Raw genomic sequence first — 20,641 nt, forward strand, 5'->3', positions numbered from 1 at the left:
CTAATGTTTGCACCATACAGAATTGAATTCTTTGAACTTTGTTCTTTGAAGCCGATACAATATGTCGTGCAAAATGTGCAAGAAATGTCTGCACCTATGACCATAGGCTAGCAGTTGTTCCCTTCTTTAGGTTTGTTTTCATCCCCTACGCACGGGGAAGGGTCGGGACTCTTGACCGTGGCTCACTTTATGAAGCTGGATGGTCTGTAAACTGAAACAAAGACTTGTCAGTAGCCCTCCTCCTTATGTATCATGTCTTTTTCGTGGGTATGTGTACTTTTTTCACTATATTTGGTGTTGCGGCCAGTCTGGCGTTCTGGGCAACCCCCCCCCCCCAAAAAAAAAAAGAAAACAAGAAAAGATTATAATTACAGAACCATCAGACGGCCAATAATGGCGCAGCCTGCCTCACGCCATAATTAGGCCGAAGCTGTCATACACGTGTTGAGCTAAACCTGCGTCGGGCAGCGCTTCCACCATTAGTCCACTGTAGGGTGGGGATGTCTCAGATATTCCTGCTGGTTTTTCGTGGACAATACAATGGTCCACAGTATGATATCGGGTTGTCAAGTGAGAATGTATTGCTATATATTGTTCAATATTTGTTTCTCACCCTTACGACATTTTTCGCGTCTTTGCTCTCGCACACGGGCTTCGTGTGCCTTGGATAACAAAAGAGTTTTAAAAAAAGGATTACGGTGCACTCGCTAAAGGAACTGCGTAAATGAAGTAGCATGAAAAACCACAGTCGGAAATACGAATTGCCGGGCAATTGTGCTCGAATATATTGAACATACTGGACAATTCTACACTGAAACGTCTGCGAATTTAGATATGGTAAAATATTGGAGCTCAGTAATCTTGCTAGTTTCTGTGACAGCCATGTTTCTCATATTATTAATGCAAGATGTAAATCACTGGTGCGCGCTTGGAGTCGTGCATCGTCAGCCAAACCGACCAAAGCATCAGCCCTCCCAACGTTCCGGAAGTAGAGGTAAAATACCTTCAACACCGCCAACACCCAGACCACTTCGTCCCATGCCTAATTACAGTAAGTAATTCGTACTTTTTGTTTTCATTATATTGCCTGCATCACTTTGTAAAATAAGAACACAGACGGAACTGAGTTGCGTATTTGTGCTGGTATGTTCTCGCTTAGTGAAATTAAAAAGAAGAACGTTGCACAAGACAGTACGTTTGTCGCGTTTAAGGCCATTGACACCGAAGCACATGGAAATCCAAGTGCCTTACGGCTGCTTAGTTCGCGCTCTCGGAAGACAACCTATGAAGCTCGCGGGCTTCAATGACGTTTTGTTTTAGCGCGAGTCTAAATGCACTGTACGACTGCCCTGTTGTAACGAGTTCTTTAGAATAAAAAGCATGTCATTACAGATTTCTTGCAGGAGTAACATTGTCATTCCATACCTTCGGAAAATGAAGGCCAGTAATGCAACGACATCTTCCTAACGGAAATATGAGAACTGACTTCGTTCACATTACGCACAACAATAGTACAGTTTTCGGTGCATTTTAATGCTGAACCTGAGGCAAGAAAAAGTATTCAGTGGAGCTCTATTAATTGCCATCGTTAACATCATCCAATTTGCTACTTATTCAGAGATAAAAAATTACATTACTCAATAAAACATGTTTAGACGTTCAAACAGGTTGTCTCGCATAACTTTAGCCCAAGTTCTTAAAATAAAGGCACTCCGGACGCGAGTTGAACCGTATGCATTATGATGGCACTGGTCTAGATTTACTCAGGCTGTTACTGATTTTCCCCTTAACTAAAGGATTAGTTATGTTTTATAAACCAACTTTTCGACTCCAAGTATTATAGGCGAAGTTGAAGAGTTACATGGGAAACCTATCAAGAAATTGTTTCCAACACGATATATCTCACGTGGTCCTTTCTTCCACGTTCCAAAGAAAGCCCGCGAAATGTGAAAAAATACCACGCGATGGGGAACTTGCGCACTCTTACTGTGCTACTCTAGGCCAGTGCCAACATTACGCATTTGGTTGAACTCGCGTCCGGAGTGTCTTTCGTTTTTGAAACATAGGCTAACGTTATGTTGGACAACCTGTATATTGACACATGGACTTGTTTATGTTTATTTGGTGAGCACTATTCCCCGTCTAAGAAATCTTATCACTCAGCGCGGGACGCACCCGCATGCATCGGATGTTTCCCGGATTTTATCGATGGTTCTGTTGTCACCGAACCTTGTGAAATCTGAATGCATGTGCGACGCGAATTACGTAGAACTTTCTGGAAGACACGCGGGCACCATTCTGGAAACTTCGATGACTAGTCTATAAAAGCCGATGCGCTTGACCGGCAGATCAGATTTTCGACGATCACCAACTGCGTTCGCCGCTGTCGCCGTTCCTTGTGTGTAGCCCATTTTTGAGGGCACGTGTTCGCCCAATAAAACGCTAGTTTTGTCATTTTGAAGCATGAAATACTTTCAGCCGCCTTTGTCGGCGACCTACAAGTTACCTTGACCGACAAACCAAAGCCGTTATCCGGGCACACAATCGAGAAAGTCCCTGCAAGCTGGGAGAACAAAACGAAACATCCGGGCAACCGCTCAAGACATAACAAAATGCGGTCCCGGGCCCTCAGCCCGCTGTAGGAGTGCGACATACGCTTTACTACCCAAACAAGTTACAAAATATACTGCTGCTTAGTTCTTCCTACTAATTGTTCACTACGTCACTCAAGCTGTAACTTCCAGTACGCTGAAGTTCTATTTGTGATTTCCAATACCGATGTTTAAAAGGAATATACAGGGCACCGTACACTTTACTGTCATCTTTGTGGCGCTGATATAGGGTTGCCTGTGGTCTTTTCAACGCCAGCGTTCCACGACTTTCTCGGTGCGTGTATGCGTCACTTCGAGAGATGGCGCCACGCAGCTCCTTCGATCACTTCTAGAAGGGCAGTGCGCTCTGTCTCTCTATTGTTTTCGCTGCCTGTTGTGCCACTTTCAGCCGTCTTTTTTTTTACCAACTGGCCGGCATCCATATGGAACAGCGCACAGTATGGCGTGACGGGCCGTGGTTTGGTGTGGTGGGTTGGGTCATTGCGAGCATGCACTACATCAATTTTAAGAGTGTGGCTAGTATCATCTCCAACAAATCTGATTTGCCGGTTGCCATTTAATGCTCACATCTACTTTCAATTACGGGAGAGCCAGTAGTTCATTTTTTTTTTAATGTGGAGTTCTTCGAAAGTGCTTTAATTTCTCCGCACGTCGCCACTCTGCCAGCCGGTGCGGTGATCGGTGGGATGCCTCGATATATAGGAAAATGGAAACACCTATTCACCTATTGAATTTCGCAATAATGAGTATCGTAATCGTTGCTAAGCTTTTACGGCTATTTTTCATACACGCGTAGACTCCGTATAAAGAAAAATCAGTTTGCCAGTTATTGCAAAAGATACAACCTATTCAATGAATGGGATGGAATGTAGTTCACAAAAGTCGGAGGTTAGTGGAAGTAACAGCATGGATGAGTTATGGAAGGGATTTCAGTGCACTAGTTAGTCTACTGAAAGTTGCACTAACTTTAAAGAAACAGCGTAAGAAACCAGGAAGCTACCGTGGCAGCTCCGACACCTCCATTGCTGTATGCTAACATGTTACTACTCTCCCGTGCTCTCTACTAGCCACATCTCTCGATCTTTTATTTCCCACACTCTGCTGTGGACTTTACTGAATGTACGCCTGTTTGTATTCAGTGCACCTAAGCTTCTTTATTTCGATAAGAATTATATAGACACGTCAGGCGCATTATTGCCGTCGCCGTCACCGTGGTGTTCCGTATAAAGTCCAAAGGCGATAACACCGTCGCCGCATGCGCAATGCTGCAGTTTCGGTTGAAAGTAGGCGAGGCGAGCCTACGATCGCTGCTAAATCTTGCATGCGAGGGAGAAAAGCATAGATGAAACGCGTCGTCTTCAGTCGTGCTAAAGGTCCCGTCGGAAGATGAGGGAGAGCAACTACGCATTGCGCGGCCGCGCGCGTGCTGTCATGGAGGCGACTAGCGTTGAAGGATGAGTCTAGGTGCGGCCTCGGCTCATACCATTCCGGGTGCTGCGTTCTCGCTGCGCAGTTTGCGCTGAAGGGATACACAGCACGAAGGCCAATTCGCTCGCTGACGCTGCCGCACTTCCTCATGCCAGGGCTTTGACACGTGTGTCCGCGGTCATCGAGTGTAGTATCTCCATGTTTGTCTGGCCGGCCTGACACTATGCTATTGGTGTAGATAGTAAACGAATGTGTTCAAGTGTATGCGGCTGATAAATCTGCTATCTTTACAACTACTTTACTATCTTACTTCGTCTACGCATTTGCTATCTCTACTGATACTGCGCCTTTTTTGCAAAACTGCATTTTTTACATGAGTTAACGTATATGCCTGTTGCTATTCATTAATCCCCACGGTTTTTTTTTTATTGTCTTGCAGCTTATAGAAAAAATGGATGAAGTGAGCTCATGGTGTTTGCAATCTCACAATTTATGAGGATCGGACCCCGGACTAAAGCCCAAATTAAATGTGTTTGTTTGTACATGTGCACATGTATTTCCTTGAATTTATGAAACACCCGATTCGTAATACAACGCCCCTAATGTATATATATATATATATATATATATATATATATATATATATATATATATATATATATATATATATATATATATATATATCAACGCCTTTGAAACAGCCTCTATGTGCGAGTTGGCCACTATATGCACACGCGTGCATTTTTTGTGCGTGCATAATGTGAACACGTGTTTATTTTGTTTTAGTACTCAAACTAAATCAAACTTCATTGCAGCTGGCACGTATGTCTGAAGAATTTTCCTTTATCGGGGATTGCAATCACACCTTGGACTACGGGCCACAAGAATGACGTTTGGGAACGCTTTCGCTTGAAATGGAAGTTCAGAATGAAAAAAATCGACACTTCTTTCATTGTATTTGATTTTTGTAGCAGTCAAACACCTAGCGTTGAGTTGTTTTACTGCACGAGCAAATCATCTGCCCTGCGCAGAGTGAGTGCAATAAGGTATGTATATATTTTTTACGTTTACAACCTAGGTTCTAGAAAAAAATGGAATGTTTCTGCGGATGGAAATTTCCGAACGAATGGAGAAATCGGAATAGGGGCTCTTAGAATAGCCTATCGGCAACTTGATGTCGGAGGAAAATTCTACTTAAAGCTCACAAAATACCTTATGTCAGCAACTTTGGTCAACGCTGTGCTATCGAAAGAATAAGGGAAGATAGCAGCATGACATCTGCTTGAATGTAATTTAACTATGGCTTTAGAAAAATACCAAGTGAGCCGGTACATTTGCAGCACTCGAGAACGAGGATAGGTGAGACTGGAGAGCGTGGCAGTTCTACATATAGCCCATCTGCTTAAATTCTTTGATGTTGTCAGCGCAAAGACCAGATGAAAACATCTGGATTGCCGTAGAAACATCATTGATGAAAGTAAGGAAGAGAAGCGGTCCCAACGCGTAGCCTTGGGGCCTACTACTAAATACCGCATGGACAAAAGGACGTTCACCATTCGCATTCACGAAGCAGAACATATGGAATACCTATTGAGGAGCGATATTAAAGGTAAAAAAACGCTGTGCATTAAAGTGCGACTACTTAAAAATTCGTCATTTAGAGAAGTTCCCCCAAGGTACTAGCAAAAGCTTTATTGATTGAATTTCTTGTAATTATTCTTGAGAAGCTCACATATCGGAGTCAAGGTATGTCCACCTCGCTTAAGAACTCGTTTGCAGAAACGCCACATTCACAGCGCTCATTACCTTTTCATAAAATATCTGTATTTTAAATAAACACCCCGTATATACATCAAGAAATTGGATTAAACACTAAAGATGTTATGGGATAACGCCTACCATGTAACACACAAAAACAAGATTGAGATTTCTGTAAATAGGTTGTGAAGTGGATCTTATTCGGACTTGGAAAGAGGGTATATGTCTGTGAAATAAGTCCCTTTCGTGTGTGTGCAGGCCCCCTTAATCTCGGCAAACGAATCCTTTCAGACGCCTCAAGTAGATACATAAAAATGTCTCCACAGCTTAGATACTTTTTGCTGCATTTTGATGATAACACTATTACATTTCAGTCCAATTAATTAGATGATTTAAGGTTTTCTTCTTTGCCACTAGTGCACTCATTTAGGTGTTCAAACAATGAAATTATGTGAAGTAATACAATAAGTAAATATTCTTAGCTTGCCTTGTACGTGTTTTCGCCAATTTCGCCTTATTTATGGGATAACCAATAAACATGTATGCTGTATACCTTCACGCAGGCGGGAAACGCCGAAAACGTGTTGAGAACGCAACACATTTTGCTGTTCGAAAAAGTATGATTCTTAAATTTAGAAGCGTCGACACAATGCATATTTCCAGAAATAAAATTCTCCCTAAATTCGCAGCTTGCGTTAGGTACATATGTGCGCTTCTCAAACACAAAGGAAACAAGTTATTTTTTTCTCTTTTTGTCTTTTCTAGCGAAAGAAAACTTACGTGGCTTTCGGTGCGGGCTGTTGAATAATTCATAGATAAGCGCATGAACAGCCTCTCCGTCTGGATATTCTTGGCTTAAAAGTATGAGTATTTGATTTCTTTCTTTTTCTAGTGCAATGGCAAGGAAGAAAAAGACAGTGTTATAGTGCTAATATGACAAAAAAATTGCTTCTTCACCCGGAGGTAAAATGTTGAAAGCCGTAGCAAGCTTTAACGTTGCTCTCAAGCTCCTGAGGTGGTATCCTTACAATATGTAAAGGCGACACAATGGCGCGACGCAGCTGGCATGAGAACTTTTGCTAATCAGCAGGAATAGCTGCTCGGCGGATAGCCATCGTTAAGCAGGAGACACACGGTCCGGTTTCGCGTCCGATCCGACGTGCGGCGCGCCGGAACGACGTCATATCCGGCTGGTTTCGCCGCGTCGGAAAGCTCTATCAGACGTTCCGCATGCGACTGCCGGGCCAGTTTTTCAACTGGCCCGGCAGTCGCATGCGGAACGTCCGATAGAGCTTTCCGACGCGGCGAAACCAGCCGGATATGACGTCGTTCCGGCGCGCCGCACGTCCGATCGGACGCGAAACCGGACCGTGTGTCTCCTGCTTTACACAACGCTGGCGCGATGAAGAACGCTGGCAGCAGTGCCACTGGAATCGTACCTCCTGGTTGCACGAGATGAGGCCGACTAAGAAGCTGCCGGCATTTGCTAGCGCTCAATAAAATGACTGTATCTCTGTTCAGACAAATGAGCTCATCACAGTGTGCTTTTGCACACAGCTGCTCAGCTGTGTGCGTGTCGCAGTTGTGCCAGCAGCGAAAAGCCAGGACGCTATACGCTGACAAATGTGTAGAGCCGATTGAGGACAGGTTGGGTGGATGCATGGATAAAACTTTATTGGATATATTTAAACATGGTTCGGCCCCAAGACCTCCGGGAGCCTCCTGGCCGACATCTCTAGGCAAGCACGGTCCACCAGCCAGAGCTGGTCATCCGAGTAAGTGGCTCGAAGAGCGGCCTCTCACGAGGAGAAGAAAGGGTTTGGAATAGACTCTACCGCCGTGTGGGGCAGCTCCACAAACAGTGGAAAAGATCTGCCCGGGGCGCTCGGCAGGTGGTACATTGTGGATTATGGAGACCAGGGCAAAATAAACGTGCCAGATAGGGAGAAATAAATTCTCTGGTTTGATCTGGCGCCAGATTGTACTCTGATGGGTAGTAAGGGAATGGTGAGGGGGAGCTAAATCTCGTCTATCATCCCTGTAATACGTGGTAATCTGGTGGTAGGTGTAGATGCCCTCTCCTGGTTTTTCCATGGGGTTGGGGGAGTGGTCGTCCAGGGTCCGGAGGAAAAGACCTCGGCCATGCGCATTAACGCGCTCTTTCCCGGGGACACACTCATGCCAAGGGATCCACGTGATAGTCACCGGGTGGGGAAGCTAAGGAATGTTTTGTAAAATGTGTGTGACCATCTTATGTGCTAGTTCTTGAAGAAAGTAACGGTAGGCACAATGGGAATCGGTGCAGATTTCTGTAAGGGTAGAATCTGCAGCCGCATGCGCCACTGCTAGGGCTAATGTGACCCCCTCAGTCGCGTTGGTGCGCTGTTTTAATCCAGACAGAGATGTTAATTCGTGCGTCCTCCGTCATAGCAGCCGCCGTGACCGTTCCTTTGAGTGGACCGACCGCAGCGTTGACATAGAGGACGTCTTCGCCATTTTGATAACTTCGGGCGTAGTAATCAGCCCACGCCTTACGTTAGCTCGGATAGCGGTGCGAATTCATGTTTCGTGGCAAGGGTTTGAGTTGCATGTTAGCTGCGAGTCTTACAGGAAGGGGGAACCACGGTTCTTCTATCGGGATCGTGCCGCTTGCCTCACACCGCAGTGTTCGGAGTAGGTTTCGCTCACTGGGTGTTCGGGGGAGGCGCAGAAGTTGATTACTCCTCTGTGCCTCTGTGATTTCCTGGACAGTATTATAGACACTAATCTGTAGGAGGCGGGTAGTGCTAGCGCGCATCAGCAGCCTCAGTGCGGTCTTAACCGCCCGCCTAATTAGACGATTAGCCTCAGCCATTTGTTTTTGAATGAGGTGGTGATACGGCAGGTGGTAGGCGAGGCGACTGAATCCCAAAGCTTCAATCATTTGTATGGTGTCCTTTTCAGGCAGACCGTGATTGCGCGACGCAATCCGGCGAGCCTGTCCTGAAATTTGTTTTATTTACTTATCGAGGAGCTTCAGTGTAAAACCCTCATCTAGGTGAGATTAAATGTGCAGACCCAGGATCCTGATTCTATGTACCTCAGGAACTTGTTGACCGTGTATGAACAGGTGTATGCCTGGGTCGCACTTGCGGGGTTTAATAGAGAACGATTTGGACTTTTCTGGCGAGCAGAAGAGCTTCATTATGCTAATATGCCGTTCGATAACGTTGGGAGCAGTTTGTAGGATATCTTGGGCCTATTCACTAGAGTCATGTGACACCCATAGGGTCATATCATCAGCATAAAAAGCGTTGTGCAATTTTGTGATACCTGCGAGGTCTCTGGCGAGTAGGGCCATGGCTACGTTAAATAATAGTGGCGATAGGACTCTCCCTGGGGTGTGCCCTTGTTTGGAAGGGCAAAAGTGACCGATGTGACTGGACCTAATCTAATCTCGGCGGTGCGAGTTTTCAAAAAAGCTTTGACATGGAGCCAGACCTTATGGCCACAACCTGTGGTGGGAAGCGTCCTGAGGATATGGTCGTGTCTGGCGTTGTCAAAGGCCTTTTGCATGTGTAATGCTAGGATGGCTCTGGTGTGTGCCGTCCGTCTTATGGCATTTAATAAGGTCTCATTAATATGCCAGAGGACATCCTGCGCCGATAGGTTGGGGCGGAAGCCAAACCGAGTGTTCGGGAAAAAATGTTTAGCTTCTAAGTACGGCTGTAGTCGCCAGACAATCACGTGCTCAAGAAGTTTGCCCACACAACTCGTGAGCGAGTTGGGTCGTAAATTCTGAGGCAGTAAGGATTTACTCTGTTTGGGAATAAGATGAATCTGGGCGTGTTTGCAATCGCCAGGCAGTGTGCTCTTTCGCCAGTGTTCGTTAAAGAGGTCCGTGAGCTCCTGCAATGATATGTCATCTAAATTTCGGGGGACGTTGTACGTTATCTGGTCGGGCCCTGGTTCGGTGTTCCTGGTAATATAACCAAGGGCCTGTTTCCCCTCCGGGTGTGGGTTATCTGCACCCAGGTTTTCGACTGGGTCAGAGGGCGTTAAAGGGGCTGCGTTCGGATGTGTAGGTATGGGCTGTGGCATATATAGATTTTTGGCGTTTTACATATTATCCTGGCCCTTTTGCTCCTTTAAAAAATCAGCTTATGAGTAGTAGTGTCTGCGTAAGTGTTGGTGGAAGTGGGATCGAGAAGAGCCTTCAGGAGGTTCCAAGTACATATTGTGCCCAGCGTTCCTTTCAGTGTGCCACAAAATTTGTGCTAGTTTGTTTGAGCAAGCTGGGTGGCATAGTGTGCAGCCTCCTCCGTGACTACAGCGATACGAAGGTGAAGTTTGCGGTTTGATTTCTCGAACTTCCATCGTTTGGAGAAGCTTCGACGAGACTCCCACAGATGGAGGAGGTGGGGTCTACAGGGGCAGGGGCATTTTTGGTGTTCTTAACCTTTCTTCCAGCTCTGTCCAGAGCATGTTGTATCTTATGAGTCCATGACTCCAAGGTCTGCGGTGTGGTATTCTCCACGGCGACGTGCGACCGTAGTTTATCCCAGTCAACGAGAGTCTCAATTTCGGGCCAAAAAATTTTGGAATTTCGCGTTAGGATTCTTTGTATCGCCTGATGATCGCTGCCTAAGGAGTGAGGCAGGACCTCGTGTGCTTTCACTATGACATGTGTGCTTTTCATCGTGAGGTCTGGCGTGGTGTCCCTTGCCATACTGGTGCGCACTCTCATTGGTATAGTAGGATCTGTGATTAAAGTAAGTGCGTGGTGCATCATAGTGGCATGTATAAAGTTGCCCTTCGACGCGTTACTTATATAACCCCATGCCTTGGGCGTGGGGTTATATAATAGAATCTTAGTGGGCGTTAAAGTCGCCCACTATGATTCGATGTGTATAGCGTGTTTGAGATAAAATTTCCGGTAATCGTGTGCCCTTATCCTTAGGGTGACTGTATATGTTGAAAACCAACAGTCCTTTTCCCGATGTGGGGTTGGACCGGATCATCTCGAGAGCGGCGTTCTCGGTTCCTCCTTGTGAAGGACCCCCGGTAAGGGGTTCGGTCTATGAAGGGGAGGGTTTTATTAATAACAATAACGGTACTCGATGTTACGGATGCCACGTGATATCTCTGCAAGGATAAAGACGCGGACCATGTTTCCTGCAGGGCCAGTATATCTGGCGGCTTCGGGAACTGTTGAATGTATGCGGCCAATTGGGCGAGTTTCTTTTTGATGCTTCTACAATTCCATTGCCATATGATTAGGTCAGGTAAAGTTTGGTTTCCAGATGGAGGAGGTAAGCGCGCTCTACCTGAATTCTGTCGCTTATAAGAGTTGGCCATGTTGAGTCGTTACGGGGTCGGAACCCCCACCTATGGTCTGGTCACCTCTTCCGTGGGCTGAGGGGAGTGAGCGACGGTGGCAGGTTCGGGCTGTTTATGCTTAGAGGTGAGTGATGATTGAGGATGCAAATCGAAGAGCTGATTCATTGCAGATTATCTTTTGCAGATGCGTTGATTAAACGCGGTCTCTACTCGTCGCAGAGCCTGTTCTTGTTCCTTAACCATTTGTGTTTTAACAGCCTCGAGGCTGTCGCTTACAAATTTTAGAACTGGTTGCGTAAGGCCTTGTGTGAATTTTGGGGTTTGGAAATATCGCGCACAGGTCTGTTCTGAGAGGAGCGGTGCATGGGGCGGCGCAGGGGGGCGGGAAGGTAGTGGGGAGGCCTGTTCAACGGGTGACTTACCAGTGTCGGCCCAGAGGGTCCTGCCACTGCTGCAGCTATGTGTCTGGATCCGGCCACCCTCCGGTTGCCAAACCAGATAAAATCTTCAGACCCCCTCTTGCCGCAGAGCCAGGTGCATGGGTGGGCTCTCCTTGCGGGAGTGCCGGCAACGTAGCGTCGCTTCTCGTACCGCACTGCCCAGGAGAAGGCGGCGGGTGGTTCGTGAGTGGTGTCGCCGGTGTCCGTATGGCACGAGGTACTCGGGGTTGAGCATGTGCTTGTTGGGTTTTCTTTTCGTGGGGTGATATTTTCGTTTACTTGGCTCGGGCAGTGCTGTGAGGCCCTTGGCTGCGGGCATTCATAGGAACGTCGTCAGGTTGTTGGTTTGTCGTTGGTACCTCGGTACCCCACCTCGGTGGAGTCGTAGTGGGAGCCTTTGGGCGCTGGCGCCACTCATTCACAGCTCGGGGCCCGAGCACCCTCTGACGAGCCGGGTAACTCAAGTCGGTGGTGGGATGGTCATCGGATCCGCAGGTAAGACAGCGTGAAAGGCAGCCTTCGTGATGTTCATCTGGGTTGGGCAAGCCACAGTTCCCGAACCGCCGTTCTTGTGGGTATGGACAGATGTCATGTCGATGTCTGGTTTGGCGGCAGCAGTGGCACACTTGGGTGACTGGACGGAAAGGCCTGCATCGAAATTATAAGCTTTGAAAATATACCTAGCTGGGGAACACGCCTGCCCTCGAAAGTGTAGAGGCATGCTCCGTTCATTCCGAAGGTTGGGCTTGAATTATGTTGATATCATGGGTGTAGGTTACCGTATCGTTGATAAGGGCTTCCACGGTAGGTATAGGTAGGGCGCCTGTGATTATGCCCTTGCAGGAGTTGTCCGGGGAAGCCACATATGCAGAAACTTGATACAATTTGCTGCCGAGCAGGAGCGTCTGAATCTGGCAAAGCTGTTTCGCGAGGTAAGGGTCCAGGGTGCTCACCAGGGCGATGTTCTGTTCCTTGCGTACTCGTATGCGTGCCACCGGAGGCATCTGGGAACGGAGCGCGGTTTGTATCCCGTCTCGCAGCGGTAAGACCGCTTCTTGTTGTAGTGATATACCTCCTCTTATTCGGAGAACCACCTTGTGGTCCCCTGCGGGGAAGCGCGACAGCCGAGGCAAGCCGTGTCCGTGCCGACGTTAGTGTGAGTCGAATGGGGAGGGTGATGTCTTGAAGGACTCCTCGGCGTCAGCCGCCCCATCGGCGAGCGTCGACCACCCGGCACCACGGAGTGTGAGGCACAGGTGGCTGAGGATGTGCATCATTCGACATGTCGGCTCCAAGTCTTGTGCATCCATGCAGTCCAACTGGCCAGCCGGGCGGAATTTCTGGCGAACATCTCCGCGGCTCGAGCCCCTACCCAGGGTGCGGCGTTGCAGGGTGCGTCGGATGCCGACGCGGCGCTCGCGTCCGCCGTGCCGCTGTCGCGGCGGCACGTTTAGACTTAACGCGGTGACCGCCACTTAGGGATTTCAAACGGCCATCTCGCGATAAGAAAGAGTCCTGCCCGGAAATATTGGTGCCAAGTAAAAGCTGGTGACTTGCTGGTGACTTGCCGGTGACTATTGTTGTACGATTTCGTGCCGATGGTCGAAGATTTCGGGTTTTGAGGGTGCATTAGCAGAGCCAGCTGCGACGCAATGTGCATCCGCCGGCGCCCAGGTAGAAAATCAGTACAGGTTAATGGTGCCCCCAATTCTCTTCATGGTTCTTGTGTCATAATGTGGTGTGAAACTAACCTTCTCCTGCAGGTCAGGCACGTGCCGTCGATAGTGCGACGGCACGACGACGGCGGTGCTAGATGCGGCACGAACAGGGCTCCATATTCCGTATCAATAATGAATCATTACAATTTCTGCCTTGTGACATATTTAGCCATAATGTAGAAAATCTCCGACCCGTGCGTGTGTATGCACAATGCCACTATCATGACAACATCATTTCGATACTCAGCCTGTAGCTTCCAAGCAGCTCACCAATCGTTCTATCAGGTTTGGCCTCTTGCGCTCTCTAGAAAGGTCATTTGGGCAACAAACCCGTTGCGTGACAAAATCTCAAGCACAAGCTAACGCTGACGACGGGGCGATTAATTACTGCTCAGCCCCTCGGACTTATTTGCATAATTGTTCAATACTGCGTCCGTCGCGTGAATAAGATGCTTCCCCTCTCACTTTACCGCCAACATTTGTACTTGATTATCAGCACATGCACTTGATAAGACCTCAAGCACAAGCAAAAGATATATACGAAGTTCTTTTTTATTTTATGGGATTCGTTGTATTGCAACGCTTATATCGACCTCGCTGACGAATCTTTTCATTCTCGTAATTTTAGTGATGATGCATTGACACAACTACATAATCATCTTTATTGACCTTTTGTGATTGTAACAAAATAAAACACTTCGTAGATGTATGCCAACACGAGCAACCAATACATCAAAGACAGCGAAGCTGTATAAGTGAGTACTACCACGCTTTCGGAAGTAACAAGAACTTCTTTGCTGGATATTGTTAGTTATGATTAATCCCTGACACCCCGGTCTCACCCTCACTCCGGGGCTTCCACGAACGCTGCGCCGCTGGCACTTTCTTACCAGCGCCGCAGTTCCTGTTCCATGATCACTCCCAACATGAAGCTGCCCAACCACGACTTGAGAAACCAATAATGTGAATTACCGGAGGAAAAAAACACCTAATAAATGTCTATTTCTCTCCGGCGTACGCAATGAAACTTTATTTAAAATTCTTAAAATTGGGTTTCAAAGCAAACGAATATGTTTGCTTACAAACGCAATTATCAATCGGCAGATTATGACTCTCGACAGTATTGAGTTTAGCATTCAAGCAATACAATGGCACATCGTATTGCCGTCGTCGAAAGTAATTATGTACGAGGCCTCTACTGCACTGGGACTCCTAGTTCGTGCTTTCCTAGGAACACTTGGTGCCATCTGGCGGGATTACTGCGAAACCTGGGCCTGCCGACAAGTGCACGATGTGCCGGTGTGTGCGAACACATAGGAATGCGTAATGCGGACATAGGCAGCCTGTCTCAGGCAGTATCGATCCATTGTCGATGAGTAAGTTAATGTGAAGTATTTCGGTCTTGACGCAGCACACTAAAACAGCAAAACAGCACAATAACTTGAGGTCACTGCGCAGCAACGCGAACCGCCAGTGTAAAATTAGTTTATTTCCGCAAAACTCTACCATATAGAGCACAGTTTCAGCTGTGATAGAAGAATTTGTTTAACCCATTAAAGACCAGCGTGACCATATGGTCACGTTAGTCTGCACAGTGGATTTCATTTAATTAAGATTAACAAAATGGCACCAAAATCGCCTTTGACATGCCTTTAGACAGAGGACAGTTCCCGTTATGGATATCAAGTGGCAGCAGGTGTCAGTCGTTTTGTGGAAACCCCTCGCAAAGGCGGGAATAAGTGTTGCTGTGCGAGTAGCGTCGCCATGCATCACTCCAAGGGGTAATGTGTTTTTTTTTCAGCACTTGTTTAAGCAATAGTCTGATATCCTTGCCTCCATATTGCTCTTTGATTATGTGACCGTCGATGACCATTTGTGAAAGATTTATGTTTGATTTATTCATCAACGAGCGCGTTATCTTGCGTGCTACCATATGGTCACGCTGGGCCTTTAGTCTACCTAACTTTTTATTTTTTTTAAACTGCATTCTCATCTCTTGCATGGCTGCTGGCGCATTCCCGCAGTGGTTATTTCTTATTTTATTGTCTTAATAGGTTGATGTTGGGGTGAATAGCGAAGAAACTCGAAGAAGACGATGACGACGTGTCAGTGATTTATATCGATCCGCGAGAGGCTAGCACCTATTCGGATGAAGAGTTGACCGATGAAGATTCGGGCCGGCTCCTTGACAATCTAATCTGGCGGCAGCTATGAGCCGGCGCTGAAACTTTTTCTCTGACGGACGCCGCATTGGTGGATCCGACTCGGACGATGACGACCCAAGGAGGGCAAGGTGATGGAACATGAGAGGTTTCTTCTGTCATAGTTGATGCGGCCATTCCTGCGAAATTATCCACTGCTTCTAAGTGGACAAACGGTGATCTCTAGAAAAGCCTTGGCATATTTCCCTACCCAAACTTTGCTGCTTACAGGGGCTTTTCCTCTGTTGAGTTGTTCGAAATATTTTTTGACGAAGCCGTCGTGGAGCTGCTAGTCGAACAAACAAGAAAGTATGCGTTATTTTTCAATACGCCCGACCCAGAGGTTACCAAAGAACAATTAGGTTTTCTTGGAGTGCTCGTTTTGTCCGGCTATAGCCGCTTGCCAGGGAAAAAGTGCTATCGGGACAGCGGCTTTGATATGCGCAACACGATGGCCTAGAACGCTATGCGGAGAAATCGCATCGTACATATAATGCGATTCCTGCACTGTGCGAAATGCAAGCCTAACGCTTAGTGACAAGTTGGCAAAGTTGCGTCCATTGATGGCACTATTGAAAGCAAGGATTCTGGAGCACTTTCAACCTGTGCGTCACCTGAGCTATGACGAAAATATGATTGAGTATTATGGTCGTCATGCCAGTAAACAGTGTATACGCGGAAAGCCTATCCGCTCCGGGTATAAAGTATGCTGCCTAAATGCGAAGAACGGATACCTTGTAAACTTCAAAGTGTATCAAGGCAAACAGGGGATCCCGGAACATCTGAAAAATATGAAAAAGGACTTCGAAAAAGCAGCGGCGCCACTTCTTCAAATGGTGGATGAACTCGCAGCAGAGACGCACGACCTTCCTTTATTTTTCTATTTTGATAATTTATTCACAGGCATGCCGCTACTCAGGCATCTCAAGGCACTGGGCTACGAAGGCACGGGAACTGTGAAGCAGAACCGTGTTCCCAAAGAGTGCCCTATCGTTCGACCTCAATTCGTCGAGCGCCAACCTCGCGGGCGAGAAGAGCCCGTGCTGAGCGACAATAGGATAATTCTTGTCTGCTGGACGGACAATTCTGTAGTAACGATTATAAGCGCCGTTCACGGCGTAGAGCCAATGTCATCTGCAGACAAGTACTCTCGTGTTCAGAAGAAGGAAATCGAGGTGGCCCGCAAAAAACACAGTTGCTCAGTACAAGTCTTACGAGAGGTACGGACCAGATTGATGCAAATGTAGGCGCCCACAGGATTGTAATCCGTGGCAAAAAGTGGTGGTGGCCGATTTTCACTTGACTTTGTGATGTATCTATCAGCAACGCTTGGGCGCTAATTCGTATACCACAGGGTTCAACGTCTGCAGGTGGAATTCCGTAAGCAAATTGCACAAAGCTACCTGATGCAATGGGACAATAAGCATAGAGGACCTGGTCAACGCAGAATCCCAAAGACTGGTGTTGTCCTGACTGGTACACGGTATGACCAAGTGGCCCACTTTGTTGCACCGATACCTAATGGCAAGAGGTGGAGGTGTGCATGAGATAATTGCAACAGCGCAGTGCACACACAATGCACAAAGTATGACGACAGCATGTGTATTCTATGATTCAAACCATATCACACTAAATAAGTGCTCGACTATTCGCTATGTGTGTTTTTTGTGATGTTTCATGGCTTGAAATAAATGTTTTTCACTTTGCGTATTTTGCTGTAGCGTAAGGGCCCAGTGTGACCATATGGTCGCAGGCTATATTTCAAAAACTAATTGCACAAGAGTAATAATTTTTTGTATGTGGATAAGTACAAAGATAAGTTAATATGTAAGAGCGATTTCAAGATAGCAAGAAAAAAAAGAAACCGGTCCCTAATGGGTTAATGATGAAAAGACTTACATCTTCATCTCCCGAATAGATTTGGTAAAGAAAACCGAATCGCGCCACACTGGTGCCAATAAGCAAAGTATTACCGTCCATGGTTCTCCAAGACAGATAATCTAAAGGCGTGGTGCTCCTACGCCCTAATTTCGTTTATCCATTTTACTCACCAACACCAGAAGGATTCTTAAGAAGCATTGCACATTTTCCTCCGGTATTTGAACTCTCACCGCACATATGATCGCACCAACCAAAGCTCGGCTTCCTACACATGCATGAAAAAGAATGCGTCAACTTAGTGCATTGCCTTGCAGTGCATGGCTGTGATCAGACCGGGTGCAGAGGCGGCGACGTTCTTCCTATATTATAAATTTAATTTATATATAATATTTGGCCTGCAATCTAATCTTGAAGTTCTTTGGCCCGCATAAACTGTTTGGCACCTGAATATTGCCGACGTATGGTAGCGTCCTCCGTACACTACAACCACGCCTTTAAACTAACCTTCCGACACCATTATTTCGTTGATATCGCGTTCTTAGTTTGACGACTTCTATGTACCAAACATATCACGGAATTGTCAAACACACCTTTTGCCACCATCCTCTGGCTGTGCCATAACACAGTTATATTTTGTTCTATGTGTAAATGCGAAGCCTTTCATTGTCCAATGAGACATGAGGTTCAACGTGAGATTGCTCAAAGTGGCAGAGTTGGACACTGATACACACGCCTCCATGCACCCGCTCGCCCCCTGCTGGCTCGGCACCATATTCCTCCCCTTTCACTTAAGGGCACACGCGCCACAGGAAGACGTGGCTCAGTTGCGCTAGGTGAGCTGTGTTAGACGAAGGCTTCTTCCTGCAGCTGCAACAATGGACCCTCGAGAGTATGAAACGGAAGAGCAGCGTAAAAGGTTGAAGGCTGTGCAGAGATAGCAGAGGCATTAAGTGGCGAGGACGGTCAGGCGGGAGACGAAGCGACGAATCTCGCAGATACACGCGGCCGGGAAGCCGCGTCCCTCCAGGCAGAGAGAAAGAAGGGATGCACGGCCGAAGAATTCGACAGTCACTTTAGCATACGCTAAAGAGAGAGAGAGAAATTGATTTACAGAAATGAAGAGAGTTCTACGCTAAAGAGGATGGATGCAAAAGCCTGTGTGCTCACGAGCGGTTCTTTAAATGACATTCTCATTCAAATGCATTGTTGTTGCCTGTTATTTGTTTTCTAATGCCAAGGACCGAGGGTTTGATTGCCTAACAAACTTTATCTTACTTAATTGGACCTAATTATCATCGCCCTAATTAACACAATATGCCGCAGATTCGACTCCTACCAAAGGGCTTGTGTTAGAGTGCCTTTTAGAGTCCCGATTAGCAGTTAGAGTGCCACTTAACCATGCATTACCTTCCTCAGCTTTAATTAATACCAAAGGTAGTGGGTTCGACTTTCTTTGTTCACTTTTTCAGTTGTAATCCAACTTGGAGATAAGGCCGGTTCGCCCATATTTCCATGTTGCGTCGTGGGTTCGAGTGCCTTAAACAATTTCACCTTAATACCAAAAGCCGTGGATCCGGCTCTCGGCCTTGACGATGTCAATTGGAATCTAGTTTGCAGGTATGGTTCGTTTGCCAATATCTCCAAGTTGCTTCAACTCCCACCAACGGTCATAGATTGGAGTTCCATAATTAAAACTATCTCAATCAATACTACCCTAATTAACACCCTCACCGAATCTGCTCTTTTCTTTTCCCTTAACGTTGCACCCATCATTCTTATTTCCAGAGCTCGTTGCGTCGTCCTCAATTTCAGTAGAACCCTTTTCGCAAGCCTCCAGGCTTCTGATCCGCGGGTGAGTACTGGTAACACACAGCTCTTATGCACTTTTCTTTTCAGGAATAATGGCAACCTGCTGTTCATGATCACAGAATGCCTGCCAAATGCAGCGCATCCCATTCTTATTGTTCTGATTATTCCAGTCTCATGTTCCGGATCCGCGGTCACTAGCTGCCCTAAGTAGATGTATTCCCTTACCACTTCCAGTGCTCCGTTACCTATCGTAAACTGTTCTTTTCTTCCAAGACTGTTAAAAATTGCTTTAGTTTTCTGCAGATTAATTTCTCGAACCACCCATCTGCTTTGCCTGTCCAGGTCAGTGAGCATGCATTGCAATCGGTTCCCTGAGTAACTAAGCAAGGCAATATCATCAGCGAATCGCAAGTTACTAAGGCATTCTGCGTTAACTCTTATCCCCAATTCTTCCCAGTCCAGGTATCTGAATACCCTCTGTAAACACGCTGTGCAAAACTTTGGAGAGATCGTATCTCCCTGCCTGACGCCCTTCTCTAGTCAGTATTGTTCATTATTCGCAGCTTGTTCCTTTCTGGGAATTCTATACCAGCATATCTCCGCAAGCTTTCCTAGATTCGAAGCCGTAGTTGCCAATTGCTTGATCCCCCGCCTCCTTTTTCCCCACTTTTGCATGAAGTCGCCCATTACAACAGTATACTGAGTTTGCACTGTCGTCATCGACAATTCAATATCTTCATAAATCTAATCTACTTGATCATCATCGTGACTGGATTTTGGGGTGTAGGCTTGCACTGCCTTCAATCTATACTTTTATTACCTTTGGTTACGACTACTGCTAGCCTATGATTAATGCTGTAGGTTGCAAAATATAGTGTCATTCCTCATTGGTCCTAAGATTGTGGTTCTGGAATCTCACGTACGCATGCGGCCATGAACGCGCCTAGGTACTCGATAAATTTTCGACGAATTTGAACAGGACATAACAGAAACGCGTGTGAAACAAAAAAAGTAAGCAAAAGGAAAAAGGCTTCAGCGCTTACCCAATTTAACTGCACAAGTCGTGCGTTCGAGTGCCTTCATTAACCCTGTCTTAACGAACTGTGTCCTAATTCACTCTGGCATAATAAACACCAAAGGTCGAATGGGTTGGACTCCCACCAGAGGTCGAGGGTTCAACACCGAATTTTGGGCCACAACGCCTGACGGTGAAATTTCCTTCCCATGAGCCATCTTAAGGATTTAGTGTTAAAGAGAGCGACATGCCAATCAGACGGCCTCCGAAGAGGCCGCTGAGAGACTGAGACCAAGCGGCGCCCATTGCTGGACCGGCACTTGTAGGGCGCACACGCGTAATATTGAAAGCACTTCTTTGAAGACGAATTTTGTGTGACGTTTAGTGTCCCCCATTACCTCTGATTCCGTTCGAGCGTCATCAAGGTGTTGCGGCGCTAAGTTCGGTGGGTTTTTGGTGC

General features: G+C 46.7%; 1 protein-coding gene across 5 annotated transcripts in view; it reads left to right on the plus strand.

Moving 5' to 3' along the window:
• The first annotated feature begins 641 nt into the window (after window positions 1-641).
• LOC142589802 (uncharacterized) overlaps window positions 642-20,641 on the plus strand; it is a 40,279-nt gene continuing 20,279 nt past the window's right edge. For 3 of the 5 annotated variants that reach the window (XR_012829956.1, XR_012829955.1, XR_012829952.1), the window contains exons 1-4: window positions 642-1,051; window positions 4,856-5,086; window positions 18,827-18,974; window positions 19,143-19,209. The gene's annotated coding sequence lies outside the window, so the exon portion shown is untranslated. Of the gene's footprint in view, window positions 1,052-4,855; window positions 5,087-6,563; window positions 6,660-18,826; window positions 18,975-19,142; window positions 19,210-20,641 lie in introns of all 5 variants that reach the window. The other 2 variants (XR_012829954.1, XR_012829953.1) reach the window with 2 other exon arrangements.

This window comes from Dermacentor variabilis, chromosome 8 (assembly GCF_050947875.1).
Source record: "Dermacentor variabilis isolate Ectoservices chromosome 8, ASM5094787v1, whole genome shotgun sequence".
Taxonomy (NCBI): domain Eukaryota; kingdom Metazoa; phylum Arthropoda; class Arachnida; order Ixodida; family Ixodidae; genus Dermacentor; species Dermacentor variabilis.